Raw genomic sequence first — 10,271 nt, forward strand, 5'->3', positions numbered from 1 at the left:
TAAGCAACTTCCCTCTTGAAGAACTAATCGGGTCATTAATGACCTACGAGATGACTTGCAAAGCTCATGAAGAGCAAGAAGACATCCTTCCAAAGAACAGGAAGGATATGACACTTAAAACTTCAGAAGGCCACTTGAGAGAAAACTCAAGTGATGAGGACTGTGACGATGACTTGGCACTTCTAACAAGAAAATTTAAAAAATTCATTAAAATAAACAAGTTTAAGAATGAAACAAAAAATAAATTTGAACCCAAGAAGGACCAAGTTATTTGCTATGAGTGCAAAAAGCTGGGACACTACAAGAGTGATTGTCCCCAAGTTAAGAAGAGAACATCAAAAAAGAAGGCGCTCAAAGCAACATGGGATGACTCGAGCGCATTCGAAGAAGAGGAGTCCAACACCGAGCAAGTTGCTCATTACGCCTTAATGGCCATCGAAGAGGAGGTAACAAATTTAATAGATGCAGATTTATCATTTGATGAATTATTAAATGCCTTCCATGACTTATTTGATGAATGCAAGACTATTAGTAGAAAATATAAATTGCTAAGAAAGGAGCATGATAGTCTTACTTGTAATTTTGATAAGTTAAAAACTGAATATCATGATAGTTTAAGTTCATGCACAAAATGCCATGATCTAGAAACTCTCCAAAAGGAAAACTTGCTACTTAAGGACACCTTGAAGAAATTCGAGGTTAGTAGCAAGTCATTGAACATGATCCTTGCAAACAAGGGTCACATTTCCAAAAGAAGTGGAATTGGATTTGTGAGAAGTCCTCACCAAAATCCAACCACCTTCATAAAAGGCCCCATCTTACATGTTTGACACCAAAGCAAATGCAACTTTTGTTGCAAACTTGGACACAAAACGCATTATTGTCCATTTAAGAAAATTAGTCCGAATAAATTAATTTGAGTTCCTAAAGGAACCATGATAAATTCTATGCAACATGATAAACAATGTAGATCTATTTTTGAGGCACCCAAAAGCAAATGGGTACCTAAAAATCATCCTTTCATATAAAGACATAAAAAATTATAAGCTGGAGCAAGACATAATATTCTGCTCCTTGGATTCTCGATATTCATGACCCAAGATCCAAAAATAACTCGCAATGCTCTCTGGCCTAAATAACCGATAAAGATTAGAAATCACAAATGCGATTTAGATACAATCCTATTTGATTTTTTAGAATTAGAAATGCATGATTCTCAATTCATATATCCTTTGGATTTTCGAACCCATCTTGATCGTGTAAAAGTTCTCGTCTTAAAAAGAAAACTCTTACGTAATTACGTAAGTAAAGTTGATTGCTTTGAATGAAATTTCTTCTCAAGACAAAAACTCTCAAATCAGATCACACTGCGATCAAAACAAGTGCTCACCGCCTGCAGGTGGTGGCACAGCCCCAGCTGGAGGTAGCACCTCCGGCTGTCACGTGTTGCAAGCGGTTGCACCGCCCCAGCCAGAGGTGCAACCGCCCGCAACTCTACCCTTTTTAACCCAAGCTAGGGCCGGTGGTGAAACCAACCCCAACTCACTCCCTTCCCCTCTTTACTCTTCCAAAGCTCCTCCATTCCCATTTCTCCCCTCATAGCATCCCAAATACCCCTCATTTCGGAGCAAAACATCAACAATCCTTCCCTCTCTTGAAGATCTCACTAAGGTATTCTCTAAGAAGCCCTTAAATTCTGTCTTTGATTCATTTACTCTTGCTCATCACTATTCTTCTAAATAGCAGTAGTTATGGGATCTAGAAGATCCTCAAGGGATAAAGGAAAGAGGAGATTAGTAGAAGATTTTGATCTCACCCTTTTCGATTCAAAATACCATGCTAAAAAGTTTTCCTCTTTCGAACTTAGGAGTGTCAATAAGGGAAAATATGTAGATTTAAATGAACTAAGAGACTTAGAGACAATCCAATGGTTTGCAAACTTAGATCTACTCCCTATTTTGCAAATTAATGAACCCATCTATCTAAGACTTGTTAGATTGTTTTACAACAACATACAAATAGATGAAGAAGAAAGAATGTCTACCTATCTTTTATGACAACACATCTCCATTACGGATAAATTCATTTGCGACATGATAGGCATTCCCATAAAAAGTAGAGGACTTTACTTTAGAGGATCATGGGATGATGAAACTGTTGGAACAACATATGTTGAAGCCTTAGGAACAATTTTTGCCAATCCCAACTTAGCATTTGTTCCTAAAAGTTGTGAACATCTACTACCTCTAAACACTAAGGTACTTCATCATATCCTAACTAGCATCATTCTCCCTAAACAATACCATCATGATGAAGTAAGCCAATTAGAATTAGGAACTATGTATTTGATCATGAAAGGACATAACATCTGTCTTGGTTATCTTATCCAATAAAACATGTTAGAACTATCTAAGAAAGACATGATGCTCCCATATGGTGGTATAATCACTAGAATAATGAAAGCCTACGATATTCTAATACCACCGGAAGAAGAAGTAATAAAAGTAGATAGGTTTAGCATAATAAATAAAAATCTACTTCATCGATTAAGATGTTTTTATAGAAACGGTAACTGGGTTAGAATGCCTAGAAGAACCGATCCCCCTTAATCTGAACCAGAACCGGAAACACCAGTATTTAGGGGTACCCAATCTCCTCCGATCCGTCCCTTTGAGGAAACACATCCATTTAAGCAAACTCATACATCATCTGTCGAAGATATTGGGATTCGGATGGACCGATTCGAACAAAGACAAGAACGGCTTGAACATCGACAAGATCAAATCCTATCTGAGCTGCAGCAAATTCATCGACAATTTGACTCTTTATTTAGGCACTTTAATTTTTCACCTTATGAATGAGCTTGTATGAACACAATCATCTGTTGTTATTGTAAACTCCTTATGTTACTCACCATGATGGGCTTTGCCTTGATCCTTGATATGGTTACCTGATTTATTTTGTGAGCATATGTAGAGTTACAAACATCTCTCATTGTTTATCTCAGATTTTATATTGAAACTAAATGTTTTGAAAACCTTGTGCCTTGATTTCCATGATAAATATAATTTGAGAAGCTGATATTTTTACAAAACCTCTGAGTGAAGAACAATTTGATTTTATAAGAAGAGAATTAGGAATGTTGATGTGTCCGAATACATAAACTAGTTAAAATTATTTTTCAGACTTTATTGAATGATCAAATCACTTGATTGCCATTACATGCCTAAATAACATGTTGGAAATTATGTGTTGAATACAAAAATGTTTTATCTTCATGATTGTATTTGAAAATCTGTAGCATAGTCTTGTCCGAATGCATGAAAGAGTTCATTTCATTTTCGGATTCGCTTAACAATTGGAATGCTAAAAATCGGATTTTCTCATACATTCTTATGAAAAATATTTCTTCTGAAATGAATTTGATGAAATAATTCCTGCTTATGAATTCCATCTTGAAATATGGATGATAGTATTTTTACTTGCAAAAAAGTTGTTTCACACACACATCTTGACTCAAAGTAAACTCACAAATAGTTGGTATCACAAATGGCTTTCCTTCTTCATGCAAAAAGGATTATAACAGAAAAGAGGAAGAAGTATTCAACGCAATTTACGTATCATGCCTTCCTTTATATGCTTGATAATTTGCTGATATCACAACTACCATGCTTTTTGTTGATGACAAAAGGGGATAAATATATGAATTAATGCTATAAACACTGATGCTATGATTATGCCATGCTTGCATCACCAAGAGATATATGAACAGATGTCATACATTAATTTGTATTATGCCTTGAGTTGATATCTTACCATGTGAAGAAATGCAATACTTGCTAAAATATTTGAAACGTGTACATCATGTAATGATATCAAAATCTTACTTCACAGCTTTACATGTCGATATCTTACTATATGATGAATTGCTACTATTACCATCATTCAAACTTGTTATATTTGAAAATGAATATCAAGCCTTGACATCATCTTCAAAGAGATACATCATGATGGGAATCTTGATGGGAGTATTGATAAGTTCAAATGATTTTAACTTATCAATATGTCTCTTGAATTCTTAGGTTTTGAATTCAAGAATGAATTATCTAAATTATGGCATATAGACAGGGGGAGTTAAGGTTAACTGCATTATCAATTGATTGTTATCATCAAAAAGGGAGAGATTGTTAAATCTCGAATTTTGATGATGAAGTCAATTGTCATTTGTTATCTAATCTATATGTTGAGATAAGTGTGCAGGATTAACTACGATGAAAGTGAGACATGCAGCAGGAGTTGCGCCGGAGTCAAGACAATGATCACGTTGGGAGTTCGAGAGTTCGACGGAAGTTCGGACAGTCATCGGAAGTTCTGCGGGAACAAATCCGAGAAGTCCATAAGCTTGCCAAAGAAGCTCGTCGGAATTCACCAAGTGAATCGTCGCAAGTCCAGGAGTTTGCCGGAAGTCCGCAGGAGCATCACCGAGGGTTCATCGAATGATCGACGAAAGTTCGCCGGAAACTCGCCAGAAGAAGCGATTGATGCACCGGAGCAAGTTGCAGTAAATGTCTTAGGAAAAATCGTAGTTAGCACATTGATTAAGTTGGAAATGGGAGGTGATCCCATTAACTTAATCTTGGGGCAATTAGGCCCCTAAAAAACCCAAATTGGGCCGAATGGATCAACCCATTTGGACCCTGATTTCTATCAGGCGGTTGAACCGCCCAAGGCAGGAGGTTGCACCGCTTGGGCTTAGTCTCCGAGCGAGACTGGGAGGTGCAACCGCTCCAGCCAGGCGGTAGCACCGCCTGGGGCTCAGTCTCCAAGCAAGACTGGGCGGTGCAACCTCCCCTGACAAGAGGTGGCACCGCTTGAGCTCAGTCTTCGAGCTCTGCCAAGCGGTGCAACCGCTTGAGCTCGGTCTTCGAGCTCTGTCAGGAGGTGCAACCACCCCTGACAGGAGGTAGCACTGTCTAGAGGCTCAGTCTTCGAGCTCTGTTAGGCGGTGCAACCGCTCTAGTCAAGAGGTGCAACCGCCTGATCCCGAAATTCCAGGAATTGACAGTTTTGAGCTCCAAATTTGGACTGGGTTGGGGCCTATAAATACCCCACCCATTCTGCACTGAAAGGTAATCAACTTACACCAAAATCATGATCTTTTTCTATGATTCTTAGAGCTCAAAACTGTTGTAAAGGCCAAAAGTTCTTCTCCCTTTGTTCTTCTAAGTTCTGAGTTATAAAGAGAGGAGAGAAAATTCTGTAAGAGTTGTCTCCTAAGCCCGTCAAAAGGAGTGAAACTGTAAAAGGGTGGTTGGCCTTCGCCTATTGAAGGAAGGCCTCTAGTTGACGTTGGTGACCTCGTCGGTGGAGGAAGTCAAAAGTGGAGTAGGTCAAGATTAACCGAACCACTCTAAATCTCGGTTTGCATTTACTTTGAGCATATTATCTTTACTGCAAACCTCCTCTAAAGCTTACTACTTTCTGCGCATATACTATCGGGCTTCAAGCTTTGCACTTTCCGAATCAGCGTTTAGACGTAAATATGTTTTTCGTACTATCATCATATTTCAGTTTGCGTTTACGTTTGATTTCTATCTTAACTGCAAACTGTTGAATCTCGGATTTTGATGATGAAGTCAATTGTCAATTGTTTGTCTAATCTGTGTGTTGAGATAAGTGTGCAGGATTAACTACGATGAAAGTAAGACATGCAGCAGGAGTTGGGCCGGAGTCATGACAATGATCACGTTGGGAGTTCAAGAGCTAAAAACTGCTAGTTCTCCTCTTTCTGTTCTTCAAAGTTTGAGTTGTAAAGAGAGAAGAGAAAACTTCTGTAAGGGTTGTCTCCTAAGCCCGTCAAAAGGAGTGAATCTATAAGAAGGTGGTTGGCCTTCGCCTATTGAAGGAAGGCCTCTAGTTGACGTCGGTGACCTCATCGGTGGAGGAAGCCAAAAGTGGAGTAGGTCAAGATTGACCGAACCACTCTAAATCTCAGTTTGCATTTCCTTTGAGCATTTTACCCTCACTGCAAACTTCTCAATAGCTACTGCCCTCTGCGATTTTATGAATAAGTTTCAATGTTTAGACGTAAATCTGCGTTTAGACATAAATCTATGTTTTGACGTAAATCTACGTTTAGACGTAAATCTACTTTTTCGTATGATCATCATATTGCAGATTGGATTTACGTTTTGAGCTTTACCAATACTGCACACTGCCTTTATACTCCTGCTTAAACTGCGTCTTATCTAATCAAGTGATTTACGAATCAGCATTTAGACGTAAATCAGTTTCTTCGTATGAACGTCGGATTTCAGTTTGCGCCGATATTCTGGTTTTCATCATAGCTGCAAACTTCCTGCTTAGTTTGACTTTAACCTTGATTAGTATCAACTTTCATACAGAAATTGTTTTTATCGTTCGAACGCAGCTTTCGATTTTAATCGCAGAAAGTTTTCCGCTGCACTAATTCACCCCCCCCCCCCCCCCCCCCCTCCCCCCTCTTAGTGCTCTCGATCCTAACAATTGGTATCAGAGCCCGGTTAACTCTCAAACGGATTAAAACCCAAGAGAGATGGCTTACGCCGGAAACCAAGAGGGCCATTCGATTACGCGTCCACCCATGTTTAATGGGACAGACTACACCTATTGAAGGACCTGAATGAGGATCTTTCTTATCTCTATGGATGTTGAACTTTGGAATCTTGTCGAAAATGGTTTTTCGAAGTCTTCTCTTCCAATGATCGATTGGAATGATTTGGAGAAGAAGGCTTTCGCTCTCAATGCAAAGGCTATGAATGCCTTCTTTTGCGCACTTGATAAAAATGAGTTTAATCGTGTTTCGATTTGTGAAACTGCATTTGATATTTGGCACACACTCGAAGTGACTCATGAAGGCACAAGTAGAGTGAAAGAGTCAAAAATCAATCTTTTGTTATACTCCTTTGAACTTTTCCGAATGAAACCGAGTGAGACTATTGGCGACATGTTTACCCGTTTCACGGATATCGTTAACGGTCTAAAAGGACTCGGAAAATTTTTTTCGGATTTTGAGCTCGTAAATAAGATTCTAATATCCCTTCCTAAGAGTTGGGATCCTAAAGTCACTGCTATTCAAGAGGCAAAAGATCTAAACAACTTTCCTCTTGAAGAACTAATTGGGTCATTAATGACCTACGAGATGACTTGCAAAGCTCATGAAGAGCAAGAAGACATCCTTCCAAAGAACAGGAAGGATATGGCACTTAGAACTTTGGAAGACCACTTGAAAGAAAACTCAAGTGATGAGGACTGTGATGATGACTTGGCACTTCTAACAAGAAAATTTAAAAAATTCATTAAAAGAAACAAGTTTAAAAATGACACTAAAAATAAACTTGAACCCAAGAAGGACCAAGTTATTTGCTATGAGTGCAAAAAGCTGGGACACTACAAGACTGACTGTCCCCAAGCCAAAAAGAGAACAACAAAGAAGAAGGCGCTCAAAGCAACATGGGATGATTCGAGCGCATCCGAAGAAGAAGAGTCCAACACCGAGCAAGTTGCTCATTACGCCTTAATGGCCATCGGAGATGAGGTAACGAATTTATTAGATGCTGATTTATCTTTCGATGAATTATTAAATGCCTTCCATGACTTATTTGATGAATGCAAGATTATCAATAGAAAATATAAATTGCTAAAAAGGGAGCATGATAATCTTACTTATGATTTTGATAAGTTAAAAACTGAATATCATGATAGTTTAAATTCATGTATTAAATGTCATGATCTAGAAACTCTCCAAAAAGAAAACCTGCTACTTAAGGACACCTTGAAGAAATTCGAGGTTGGTAGCAAGTCATTGAACATGATCCTTGCAAACAAGGGTCACGTTCCAAAAAGGAGTGGAATTGGATTTGTGAGAAGTCCTCACCTAAATCCAACCACCTTCATAAAAGGCCCCATCTTACATGTTCAACACCAAACCAAATGCTACTTTTGTTACAAATTTGGACACAAGACGCATTATTGTCCATTCAAGAAAATAAGTCCAAACAAACTGACTTGGGTTCCTAAAGGAACCATGATAATGTCTATGCAACATGATAAACAATGTAGATCTATCTTTGAGGCACCCAAAAGCAAATGGGTATCTAAAAATCATTCTTTCTTATAGAAACCCACACCATCGCAAGCTAGGAGCAAGAGATGGTACCTTGATAGTGGATGGTCAAGGCATATGACCGGAGATCCATCTCAATTCTCTAAGCTCACTAGCATAGACGAAGGCTATGTCACCTTCGAAGACAACAACAAGAGTAAAATCATTGGCAAAGGAACCATAGGTAACAAATCCAACTTCTTTATTGAAGATGTTTTGTTACTTGATGGTTTAAAACATAACCTCTTGAACATTAGTCAATTATGTGATAAAGGATACACTGTCAAATTCAAATCTAATGCTTGCATCATTGAAAAACCACATAAAAATATGTCCATGATTGCATTAAAACAAAATAACGTATACACTATTGACATAAATGATTTGTGTAATGAAATATGTTTTTCGGTTTTGAATGAGGATGCTTGGCTATGGCATAGAAGATTAGGTCATGCTAGCATGAAACTAATCACTCAAATATCATCTAAAGAACTTGTAAGAGGAATTCCTCATATCAAGTTCATCAAAGATAATGTATGTGATGCTTGCCAATTAGGTAAACAAATTAAGGGTAGTTTCAAGACTAAGAATCAAATAAGCACCTCTAGGCCCTTACAATTGATCCATATGGACTTGTTCGGACCAATCTCTACATCGAGTCTAGGAGGTAGCAAATACGCCTTTGTCATTGTTGATGACTATAGCAGATATACATGGACCTACTTCTTAAAACAGAAAAATGAATGCTTTAGATATTTTACCAAATTTTGTAAACTTGTTCAAAATGAGAAGGGTTCTATGATTTCGTCAATTAGAAGTGATCATGGTGGAGAATTTCAAAACCATGATTTCCAAGAATTCTGTGAACTCAATGGATACAACCATAATTTCTCTACTCCAAGAAATCCTCAACAAAATGGGGTAGTAGAAAGAAAAAATCGAAATCTACAAGAAATGGCAAGAACCATGTTGAATGAACATAGCCTACCCAAATATTTTTGGGCCGAAGCCGTAAACACTGCATGCTATATTTTGAATAGAGTTCTAGTAAGACCCTTACTCACCAAAACTCCTTATGAGTTATGGAATAACAAAAAACCCAATGTCTCATATTTTAAAGTATTTGGGTGTAAGTGTTTTATCTTGAATGAAAAGGATAACTTAGGAAAATTCGATGCTAAATCCGATGAAGGAATCTTTCTTGGTTATTCTTCGGTTTCTAAAGCTTTTCGTATCTTCAATAAAAGTACTTTAATTATTGAAGAATCCATTCATGTTGCTTTCAATGAGATTTTCGAAATTAGGAAAAATGACCTTGATGATGATGTTAATTTTGATTCCTTGAATTTAAATGAAACCCCGTCTCCAACTGGCAACTTGGATGCATCCACTTCCCAGATTTCCTTACCCAAGGATTGGAAGTATGTAGATGCTCATCCTAAGGAGCTAATCTTAGGGGACACATCAAAGGGGGTTCAAACCTGATCTTCTTTTAAAAATTTTTGTGCCAACGCCGCTTTTCTCTCCCAAATTGAACCCAAATGTGTTGATGAAGCCATGAAAGATGATTCATGGAGTATCACAATGCAAGATGAATTGAATCAATTTGAGAGAAATGAGGTGTGGACGCTTGTTCCTAGGCCAAATGACTATTTAGTTATTGGTACTAAATGGGTCTTTAGAAACAAGCAAGATGAAAATGGTATCGTGGTTAGAAACAAGGCTAGATTAGTGGCCAAAGGTTTCAACCAAGAAGAAGGTATCGATTATGAAGAAACCTTCGCTCCTGTGGCTCGATTAGAAGCCATAAGGATGCTCTTTGCCTACGCTAGTAGTAATAATTTTAAGTTGTTTCAAATGGATGTTAAAAGCGCTTTTCTTAACGGCTTTATTTCCGAAGAAGTCTATGTTGAACAACCTCCTGGATTTGAAAATAATAGTCTCCCTAATCATGTGTTTAGATTAACTAAAGCTCTCTATGGTTTAAAACAAGCTCCAAAGGCTTGGTATGAGAGACTTAGTTCTTTTCTTATTGAAAATAATTTCATAAAAGGCAAGGTTGATACTACATTATTCATCAAGAACCTTGAAAATAATTTTCTCATTGTTCAAATTTATGTTGATGATA

This window comes from Musa acuminata, chromosome BXJ3-5 (assembly GCF_036884655.1).
Source record: "Musa acuminata AAA Group cultivar baxijiao chromosome BXJ3-5, Cavendish_Baxijiao_AAA, whole genome shotgun sequence".
Lineage (NCBI taxonomy): Eukaryota > Viridiplantae > Streptophyta > Magnoliopsida > Zingiberales > Musaceae > Musa > Musa acuminata.